The sequence below is a fragment of the Lactuca sativa genome, chromosome 6 (assembly GCF_002870075.4).
Source record: "Lactuca sativa cultivar Salinas chromosome 6, Lsat_Salinas_v11, whole genome shotgun sequence".
Lineage (NCBI taxonomy): Eukaryota > Viridiplantae > Streptophyta > Magnoliopsida > Asterales > Asteraceae > Lactuca > Lactuca sativa.
This window is the reverse complement of record NC_056628.2, coordinates 37,151,698-37,164,068: the sequence shown is the minus strand read 5'-3', so window position 1 is coordinate 37,164,068 and position 12,371 is coordinate 37,151,698.

The following is a 12,371-nucleotide window of genomic DNA, read 5'->3' as shown; positions in this document are numbered from 1 at the left end:
CATGACGTACTTGCCCTCAAAACAGCAAGTGGCAGATTTGCTAACCAAGAGTGTGACTAAGACAACATTTGAATAATTAATTCGCAAGCTGTGTTTGATTAATATCTACACACCAGCTTGAGGGGAGTGTTTTATATTTGTAATAAAAGTCAGACATATTAGTTTGTAACTTATGCTCTTATTTAATAGGTAGATACTAGTTAATCAATTTCCTAAATCAAGTCCTTATATTAAGGAGTAAGTTTCCTAAATTAATCCCTAGATAGAAGCAATCGGATCCCTAAAATTGTGGGAGAGTCTTGCTGTATCTTCTTGTATAAATTCATACTCTGTGAATGAAATAAGACAAAAAGTTTTCTCCAAATCTGTTCAACATATATATACATATATATATATATATATATATATATATATATATATATATATATATATATATATATATATATATATATATATATATATATATATATTCCAGGGGCCAAGTCGAGCCAATGACTTAAAACAAAGGAGGCTAACCGAGAAGCAATCCGGGGGTATTTTTATCCTTTCATTTAAAACTTCTTTTGTTTTTTTTTTGTTTTTTTTGTTCTAAATGGTTTTAAACATACTTTTTTACCTAGAAAATGAATCTTACACGCCAAAAATATATAGCAGAAAGATTGGGGAGGTTGAAGAGGAGGTTCTCACCATAATTGCAAGGCTCCAAGAACAATTTGGTAAATTCTTCCATATCTTTAATTTTTCATATTTTGCTTAGAACTTTAGTTGTTGTGAACTTGTGACTGTTTTGGACTCTTTTCAAACCTGACTGTCATCCCTACCACTACCCTTAGATGATTAGGTTGTTCTGCACTCTCCAAGCATCGGGGACGATGCTAGATTTTAAACTTGGGTAGTGGAATTGCATGGTTTCAGGTTTTTTTTTCTAAAATTCAAAAAAGATTTTCCTTATCTTATTTTCATATTTTCCACATTCATTTAAAAAAATCTCAAAAATATTATCATTTTTTTGCATTATCTTCGCATCCTGCATTTCGTTACTAAAAACTAAAAAAAAAAAGATTTTCCACATTTCATTCATATTTTTTATCTAACCTTTACAAAAACTATTGAAAAACTGTTAGAATCATTTAAGTGGGTCCCATGTCTTGTATCTCAATTTGCTAGTGTCTCGAAATCCTAAATATGACCCATAAGCATACAAACATGAATCCTAAAGCTACTCGTGCAAAACAAAAAATGAAAAAGTTTTCAACCCCAAAGCATAAATATATGTATGGGTTAGCCTTTGGAACCCACAACCAGTCTTATATTTTGTAATTCCTCAATTGAAACTAAATATTCAATTCAAGATAGAATATAAAAAGAATAGAAATTTTAGTCATTCGAACTTTCTAGTGTTATAAAAAGTCTTTTCTGCTTACTTACTTTTAAGTACTTTGCTTGGTGAAATAAGATTTTATCTATACCTATGTGTCTTTGCGTGTTAACTTCAGTCCCATAAAAATGCCTTAGAAAACTCTCATGGTAATAGACCGTGAGATGTTCTATTGGTAGAAAAAGTTAAGTACAAAAATATAAAGAAATAAGCAAAGAAAACACTTAAGCATGTAGATATCTACTCTTCTGTCACACCCCCAAACCGGAAAGGCGGAAATGCTCGGGGGCGGAGGACATCATGTACAGTATCATAACAATTGCATAATAGTAATCAAAGCACAACAACCATTACATTGATACAATATAGTTTTACATTCGTGTTCAAATCAATGTATACTTGACACCAAAATGTATAGTTAAAGTAAAAAGACATGAGTCTATGTTGCTCTGTCTTCTCAAAAACTCGTGGATTTACCTGTTTACTGATTTCCTGAGAATACAAGTAGTTTTGAAAAGAGTGTCAACAATTAAGTTGGTGAGCTCATAAGCATATTTGTAATTGAAATCTGTCATTTTTCTTTGAAAATGTAAGTATATTTTTCCTAGAAAATCCTATATTTTCTGCTGTAATGTGATGTACTCAAAACGTGTAAATGTTATTGTACTCTGAAATAAAATAATGTGGTTTTAAGTCATGAAACCATGAAAAGTATGTCCTCTCTGTATTAGCAGAATATTATGTATTTGTACTTGTATGAAAACTGTGTAATTGTAAATGCTTGGATTTACTATCTGTACTTGTAAATTATTGTATTATAGTTTTATTATTTAATAAATCTATGTGAAGATGTTTACTTATTCTTACACTAATCGTATTGTTCAATACCAAATTGTGAGTTATTATAACCGTGCTTGATGACCTAAGATGGCCAGAACACGATGTTCTTCAGGTGCCGAAATCTGTACGGCATTTGTCACCTAAGGCCTGCCGGTCTAGCTGTTGCAAGTAGCTCAGGTGCGGGATTGTCAGTCCCGTATAGATCTATACACAAGTGTCACGCTCTCCCTCCAAAAGACTCTCGTTATAATTTCAAGACTTGGTTGGTACTTAGATAAGTACGTAAAATGTGTCTCACAAATGCTATATTGACGGATACGTGTAGAATAATAAAAAGTTACTTTGTAATAGATAAACTGTAAGTATATCTCATAAACTATATTTATTATAGTTTATATGTTTGTTTTCCGTAAGTTATTATGAAAATGTAAAGTAGTATATATGATCCATAAACTATACCTATTATAGTTTATATGTTTGTTTTCCGTATCGTTATCTGAACTTTGAAATGCAACATGTACGTTCCATAAACTATACCTATTATAGTTTATATATTACTGTTTTACTGAAATGAACACCTTTGTATTGTTAACAATTCGATAAGTTTAAAACGAAAAATCTGTGATATGGTTGTCCCATGAAATTCAATATTTATACCCGAATGGTATTAAAATAGTTTGCAAAAATTTATATTTTTGTTTAACAAGTTTTAAATGATTTTACACTTATATAAATATAATATTTATATAATTATGATTAAATAAACAGTCGAATAAATAATTTTACCCCAAGCTCACAACCAAACAAGGAACAGGAAATGAAGTCAAATTATCAATTCTAAGCCTGTTGAACCTTATATATATATATATATATATATATATATATATATATATATATATATATATATATATATATATGTGTGTGTGTGTGTGTGTGTGTGTGTGTGTGTGTGTGTGTTTTAACGGCAACGATTGAAAAATATTGAAAACATTTAGATATTAACACAATTTTCTTGTGTTACACTTGTATCCCCCCCTCTAAAACAGTGAAAAATCATGAAAACGTAGGAGTATAAACTCACCTTGTGTGATAACGGTTTTGTTAACGAAATGGAAATGGTAACTTTGATTTAGAACACGAAATGATTTCCGTATCCTAATAGTTTATACACATAATAATGTGTGATTAAGATGATATAAATAATATAAGTGTTGTATAACACAAGTTTTATAAATAAAACTTACCAAAATACTAAGGAGAAAAAAATAGATCAAAAGCTTCTTGTCTAAAGTAAATTTCGTTTATGGAAGTGTAAAAGTGAAGAATATGTGCATGAGGTTCCTTTAATATGAAGCAATTATAAGGCGGTTATAAGGTGATTTCGGCCGAGAACTCTACCCAAGGAAAGGAATGATTTCAGTGTGGAGAATACCCACCGAGGAAGGTTTGCGGTCAAGAGAATGACGGCCAAGGCGTTTGTGGTCCGAAGTAAGTGGGATGATTTCGTTCATGACTGAAATCTCGTTTGCTGTCCGAGGAGGTTTTCGGTGGAGCATGATTTCGGTCCGAGAGAAGGGCATCTATCTGAGAGTTCTTGGTTTTTGTGCTTTTATTTTCAATTTTTTCAACACTTTAATAAAAAGAAATTTCCATATATAAATTTATTAATTTAGCCTTAATAAATTGCAAATCAACAAATTTGACTTTTATTTAGCAAGTTTGACTTTTGTTGACATTGGTTAACTTTTGTTCACTTTTACAGATTTGAAAATAACAGGTTGTTACATCATCCCCCCGTTAGAGGGAATTTCGTCCTGAAATTATTTCTAAAGTGGTACTCATGAACTAGGAAAGAGATGTGGGTACTTTTGTTTCATTTGATCTTCCCTGTTCCCAAGTGAATTTAGGTCCTCGCTTGGCATTCCAGCGAACTTTCACTATTGGTATACGACTTGTTTTGTTCTTTTGATTTCCCTATCCATGACTTCTACCGGTTCTTCTACGAAGTGTAGACTCTCGTTTAACTCAATTTCGTCGAGTGGGATTACAAGAGTCTCGTCAGATAGACACTTCTTGAGATTAGAGATGTGAAAAGTGTTGGGTTTTGAGCACTATAACACTCCTATGGTGCACATGAAATCCTAAATTCTTTGGATCTATGTTTTCTCTAATTATACATGCATTTTCAATTTTCCAAAGTGTAACACCCGGTCCATGGTACGCATTTAAATTCAAGTATTTTTCATGTTTTTCCCTGGGACTTGGCGAGTTAAAGGCCCAACTCGTCGAGTAGACTCGACTTTGGACCCGGAGGTTTCGTGACCTACTCGATATGGTCACTATGAGTTCGTGGTGATGCCTTTCGGGCACACCAATGCTCCTGTCGTGTTCATGGATCTCATGACGCACATGTGCAGATCGATGTTGGATCGGTCTGTGATAGTTTTCATTGATGACATTTTGGTTTATTCCAAGATGTAGGAGAAACATGAGGAGCACTTGCGAGAGGTGTTGGATGATCTGAGGAGGGAGAGCTTGTATGCCAATTTCTCCAAGTGCAAGTTCTGGTTGCGCACGGTGCAGTTTCTTGGGCACCTTGTTAACCAGAATGGGATTTCGGTCGACCCGGCCAAGGTGGAGGCCGTGATGAGGTAGGAGGTTCCGAGGTCTCCATTTGAGATTTGGAGCTTCCTGGGATTGGCAGGTTACTATCGGAGATTCATTCAGGACTTCTCCAAGATAGTTGTTCCTTTGACCCGGTTGACAAGGAAGTTCGTGGTGTTTCGCTGGGGGCCTGAGCAACAGGCTGCATTTGAGATGCTGAGACAGAGATTGTGCAAGGTGCCAATCTTAGCTCTGCCGGAGGGCGTGGATGATTTTGTGGTGTATAGCGATGCGTCCATCTCGGGTTTGGGCGCGGTATTGATGCAGAGGGGCCATGTTATCACCTACGCTTTGAGGCAGCTGAAGCGTCATGAGGCGAACTATCTGACACATGACTTGGAGTTGGGGGTAGTTGTTTTTGTTGGAATAGTGTCTAAGGCTGCAACTATATTAGGCAAGTATTTGACCCGGTTGTGCATGGTCCTTTTGGGTTGCCTTCACCATAGCAACTTGATAGGATGATTTATTAAGATAGAGTAAATATTATTAATATATTATGAGAATAATATAAAGAATAATATATTGTTATTTGATTAATATAAGTCATAGAATTAATTGGAATTAATTTGGTGACTTAAAGAGATTAATTAAATAAAAAGGTATAAACTCTCAATTGTTTGATAGTTAAACTTTAGACTGTAAATCCATATTGGATAGATGGTGGACGGATTCTTGAAGCTATGGATAGCTTCAAATCGTCCAAGTCTATCTAAGGAATGGATTTGGATTGCTTTAAGAGAAGATTATCCAATTAGGGTTTAAGCTGTAACCCTTAAGGAGTCTACAAGTATAAGTAGACCCTATAGCAAAGGGAAATGGGCACTTGATCTAAAGTAGAGAACCCCTGGCCGATTTCCTCCCCTCTCCTCTCTCTCAAATCATCCTCCTTGCTATTTGGTGTTTGTAAGCTATTAGAGGAGTGACAATTGTGACTCTAGAAGCTCCAAGACAATAAGATCAACAAGGAATTCAAAGGTATGATTCTAGATCTGTTTCAATATTGTTATTACACCTAATTAGTCATTAGAAGTCTTGGATTCAAAGCATGTTTAATTAGAAAGCCTAGATCCGAGCATTAGGGTTTTTGCATGCGCACATAGGAAAGTTCTTATGGCTAAAACCCATCAGTGGTATCAGAGCCTAGCTTGGTTTTCATTAAATTGTTGCTTAATTGTCTGAAACTAAACTGCAAAATTCGATTTTTGTGTTTCTGAGTTATGGACTCGGCGAGTTCCAAAGTGGACTCGGCGAGTTGGCCTGACTCGGTGAGTCCCTTTGTGCACTCGGCGAGTCCAAGCGTCAGGAATGGCCAGATTCGGGATTTCTTCATGATTATCTTATGGAAACTTACCTTAATCATATTAGATCAACCCTAATCCGATTTTTTGATATATATGACTATAATCTTGATCTAATTAAAGATATTTATCAACTAATAAAATATTTAATTTCCTTATATGATAATTGATTAATTATTTTGATTATTTTGGTAATTATCTTAAAAGAAATCTTGAATAAATCAAATATAGATAATTAGGAAATTAATTGTTAATTGAAATAATTTGTTATTTGATCCTCCATGTTTTAAATGTTTAAAACTTGTCCTCAAGTTTTGAAATTTATATTTTGTGATTAAAAGTTTTAATTTAGACAACTTAAATTTCAAACCCTAGATTTTAAAAGGTTTAAAATACAACCCTATACTAATATAATATTACAAGAATAATATATATATATATATATATATATATATATATATATATATATATATATATATATATATATATATATATGTATGTATAACTAAAATGCTAGTCTTACCGTTAGTAGGCCTCATTCACGAAGCTGATCTATAAGGTGGGTATAAGGTTGCGGCCTATAAAATGGCGCTTAATGGGTGTACACTCACACCCACCGCTTGGTTGATTGGTGGAGGGTCGTTAGCCGAACGGGTAGGATAGGACAACCTCATCCTCTCATTAAAAGTATAATAAGTAATACAAAGTAACTACACATTTTTTTAAATTTCCCAATCTTAGTTGCTTTAGGAAAAGTGAATTGATGCAATCCCATGAAATTACACTTTGCTCCCTTGCTAAGAAGTTAGTAGGGCGTGTGTGGTTTACCAGCACACTAATTGGTTCTAAGCAAAGGTGGCAAAGGGTGATTCATTGTTTATCATAGTTCGATGGAGCGTGTGTGGTTAACCGGCACATCGAATAGGTGATCGTTACAATGAAGGCACCATGTAAATTTGCATGGTAATTCACACTCGCTTTGTGATCCTCGATATCCCAGTCACAAACAAGAGGGGCATATCATTTAAACATGCCATTGAATAGTTTCAATGAATCTCATCCAAACCTAGGAATTCTCAATACATTTAGGACTTATAGTTAGTTTTTTATGGTGGAGAATTAGTGAATCGTCATTCACTTACCTTCAATTTATTTGCATGTTAGATTACGGCATCCCTTTTCTAATATGTAAATGTTGTTGTTGGATCCTAGCCCTAATTTTTCTTATTGGGTGATAATTAGGGATTCTTATTCTAATCTATCTTTGTCCTTTTCCTTTTGTAGATGTCGAAAGCAAACAACGCTGCTGCTAGTTCTTTCACGTTGATGAGCCTTTGCCAAAAGGTCACCTTCGATGGAACGAACTTTAGCGAATGGATAAGATACATTCGCACCATTGCTCGCTATGAGGATAAGGAGTATGTCCTCGATGAGAAGCTCGAGAAGATCAACCCTGAAATCGCTACTCCGGTTGAAATTACCTCTTTTGAAACTCATGAGCGAGATGCAACGAAGGTACATTGCATCATGATAGCCACCATGAACTCCGAATTCCAAAAGTCCTACGAGGACATGTACCCGTACGAGATGCATCAAGACTTATTGGAGAGATACCACCAGAATGCGAGACAAGAGCGTTATGAGATTTTCACTAACATGATTTCCGCTAAGATGGGTCATGGAGAATGTCTTACCGTGCACCTGCAAAAGATGCAAAGGTATGTCGACCGCCTTCGCAAGTTAAATGTTGATTTTGGGGAAGACTTGGCGATCGACATGGTGCTTCACTCTTTGCCTCCGATGTACAATTAATTTAGGATGACCTACCACATGAACAAAGAGGAGGTCACCCTAAGCAAACTCCAAGGTATCTTGAGGGTCGCTGAGAGAAACTTCAAAGACAAGTCTGTTGCACCAACTCTCAATCCACCCGCTGCTCCTGTCTTGGCTATTGGTCAAGGAAAGGGAAAGAAGAGGAAGGCTTCGTCTAAGAACTATCGCAAGGTTAAAGCCCGAGATGGTGCCTCTTCTAGTGGGACCAAAGTTGATCCCGCTAAGCCCTGCCCTAACCCGAAGGAGGCAGAGTGCCACCACTGCCACAAGATAGGACATTGGAAGAGAAGCTGCCCAGAGTACCTTCAAGCCATCAAGGAAGGAAAGATCAAGCCATCTTTCGCAGGTATATACACAATTAAATCTAACGATTCTAATCATGCTATTTCTTGGGTTCTTGATACCGGTTGTGGTTATCACATTTGTTCTAATGTGCAGGGACTAAGAAGAAGTAGGGATGTGGAGCAAGGAAGGATCAATCTAATCATGGGGAACAGAAGATCATCGCCTGTGACCAAGATTGGAGTGTATTCTTTAGTGCTTAGGAATAATTTATGTTTAGATTTGAACAATTGTTGCTATTCGCCAGAAATGGCTAGAAACATCATTTCATTTCATGGTTTATATAGACAAGGTTTTAGATTTTCTTTTAATAATGAGAATGGTTCTATTTTTGCTTATCTAAATGGTGTCTTTTACTTTGAAGCTATACCATGTAATGGAATTTATGAAACTGTCATGATTGTGGATAACTTAGGAAATGATGTTTTGAACATAGATTCTTCCACTAGTATGGATAAAGCATCCTTGTGGCATTGTCGTCTTGGACATGTAAACAAGAAACGCATAGCCCAACTCCAAAAGGATGGAGTGTTGGAGTCATTCGACCTTAGGGAAGATGACACATGCGAGTCTTGTTTACTTGGAAAAATGACTAAGTCACCCTTCATGAGTACGTGTGTGAGGGGTGAGGGTCTATTGGACTTAATACATACCGATGTATGTGGACCGTTTAGATCAACCACGAAGGATGGGAACCGCTTCTACGTGACTTTTACCAATGATTATAGTAAATATGGGTATATCTATTTAATCAAGCAAAAGTCAGAAACCTTTGAAAAGTTCAAAGAGTTCAAGAATGAAGTGGAGAATCAATTGGGCAGGAAAACCAAGATGCTTCGATCCGATCGAGGAGGAGAGTACCTAAGTCTTGAATTCCATGATTATCTCAAGGAGTGTGGAATAGTTTCGCAATTGACGCCTCCTAGGACACTGCAGTTGAATGGTGTGGCAGAAAGGCGTAATCGAACCTTATTGGATATGGTTCGCTCTATGATGAGTAGTGCTTCACTACCTATCTCTTTTTGGGGGTATGCCTTAGAGACTGCCACCCATATCCTTAACCGAGTCCCTACTAAGAAGGTTGCCAAAACACCTCACGAGATGTGGACAGGGAAAGCTCCCTCGTTGGCACATATCAAGGTTTGGGGTTGCGAGGCTTTCGTAAGACGAGATACTCACGACAAGCTCGAACCTCGAAGTGAGCGATGTATTTTCATCGGCTACCCGCAGACATCCTTTGGATATCTCTTCTATAGACCGAAGGACAATGTTGTCTTTGTTGCGAGGAGAGGAGTTTTTCGAGAGCAAGAACTCATAGGCCAAGGAGACAGTGGGAGGCAAATCGAGCTTGAAGAGATTCAAAAGTCGATAGATGAAGGAACCTCTACCGCTGGCACTCAACTCGAGGAGGAAACTCCGGTTGAACCGATTGACGAGTCCTTACCTCTTAGACGTTCCGATAGAGTTAGAGTTCATCCCCAGTTTTATGGTTTTCATATTACTATCGAAGGGGACACGTATATTAGTGATGGTACACTAATAAATCTCGATGAACCTAATAGCTATAAGGAAGCCATGGCAGGCCCGGAGTCTGCAAAATGGAAAGAGGCAATGGATAGCGAGATCCAATCCATGTATGATAACCAAGTTTGGAATTTGGTTGATTATGTGCCCGGACGTAAGACCGTTGGGTGCAAATGGATCTTCAAGAAGAAGACCGACATGGATGGAAACATACACACATATAAAGCACGATTGGTTGCGAAGGGCTTTACTCAAACTCCCGGAGTTGACTATGATGAGACCTGCTCACCAGTTGTGAAGATAAAATCTATTAGAGTGATGCTAGCTATTGCCGCATTTCATGATTATGAGATTTGGCAAATGGATGTCAAGACCGCTTTCCTTAACGGAAAGTTGGCTGAGGATGTTTACATGGCTCAGCCAGAGGGGTTTGTGGATCCGAAGCATCCGAATAGAGTGTGTAAGCTTGGGAAGTCCATTAATGGACTTAAGCAAGCATCTCGCAGATGGAATCTTTGTTTCGATGAGAAAGTCAAAGAGTTTGGATTTTTACGAAGCGAAGACGAATCATGTGTATATGTCAAAGCCAGTGGGAGTATAGTAAGCTTCCTCGTTCTATATGTCGATGACATATTACTCATAGGAAACGACATCCCGACTCTGCAGGAGGTTAAGTCCTGGCTCGGGAAGTGCTTCGCTATGAAGGACCTCGGAGAGGCTTCTTACATTTTGGGCATAAGGATAGTAAGAGAAAGAAGTAAGAGACTAATTGGACTTAGTCAGAATACTTACTTAGAGAAGATACTAAAACGTTTTAGTATGGAGAACTCGAAGAAGGGAGAATTACCGATACAAAGTAATGCCAAGTTGAGTAAGACTCAAAGTCCGAGTACCAAAGCTGAGATAGCAGAAATGAGCCGAGTACCATACGCTTCCGCAGTTGGCTCAATCATGTACGCTATGACTTGTACTCGCTCTGATGTAGCCTTCGCTTTGAGCATGGTTAGCAGATATCAAGGGAATCCTGGCAGAGCACATTGGATTGCTGTGAAGACTATCCTTAAGTACCTTCGGAGGACGAAGGAATGGTTCTTAGTCCTCGGAGGGAGTGATGACTTGAAGGTGCGAGGGTATAGTGACGCTAGTTTTTAGACCGATAGGGACAACTACCGTTCGCAGTCGGGCTGGGTCTTTACCCTAAATGGAGGAGCAGTGACATGGAAGAGTTCCAAGCAGGAAAGAGTAGCTGATTCAACATGCGAATCAGAGTACATTGCAGCGAGCGAAGCGTCGAAGGAGGCAATATGGCTAAAGAACTTCATCGGAGATCTTGGAGTTGTACCTGCCATAAAGGAGCTCATGGAGATTTTCTGTGATAACGAAGGAGCGGTTGCCTTGACCAAGGAACCGAGGGATCATGGTAGATCAAGACATATCGACAGAAAATATCACTTCATTAGACATCGTGTAGAAGAAGGACAACTCGTAGTGAAGAGGATATCATTAGAAGATAACCCAGCAGATCCGCTTACGAAGGGACTGAGTAGGGTTAAGCACTTGCAGCATGCTAGGAGTATTGGGCTAAAGGATGATATTAGCATAGATTAGATAGTATTAGAAACGTGTAATAGATAAATGTAATTAACATTTGATGATTAAATAAAGGAGTTTTATTTATGAGTAATGTTACTATCTTATGTTAATTGTTTAACTATTGTTTCACTTTGCATGTTTTGACTTCCAGAATAATTGAGTTTATTAGGAATAATCGAATTGTTCAAAATTGTCCACAATCGTTCATATGTTGGAAGTAGATATGAATGAAGATTGTCATGAATTGGTGTGTAGATTGTCTAAATGGTGTTAGACATAGCAAAGAGTTGCTGCAACGTTCATGAGTGCTTATGAACTAGTTTTGAGCATTGGAACAAACCCGTGCTTGCTGGAATCACCTTATGGAATATGATATAAAAGGGTGATCGCAAGACGATAATATCATATAGTCTTAAAACCTAGATATATGGTTTGTTATTTGTTAATTGATTGTACATTGATAATGCGAAAACGCATCAGTAACTCGGTGTTATAAAACGCATTGTTGTGTATAGTTGGTTAATGAATAAGTAAATGCATATAAGTCGAAGTTTATCTGTAACTTTTATCTAAGAAGGTAAAAGCGATATCTCGGCCGCTCGATGATTTGATTTGACTTATGTGCCGGGCCCGGTCAGAACTGAATTGATGTGTTCGATTAAGTTCTATGTCAAATAAATCAGAGATCGAGAAACCTAAATGCTTGACTAACCATTCCATAGGATTGTCAGCATGATATCTAACAGAGGACTGTACGATCCCTTATCTAAAGGACAAGATTGATTAGATCAAAGTTTGACAGCGTCTTTGAGAGCTACGATTGCAAATCGAATTGTACTTGTGCATATAGTTACTAGACTTATCCAAGTGGGAGACTGTTGTAATAGTGTCTAAGGCTG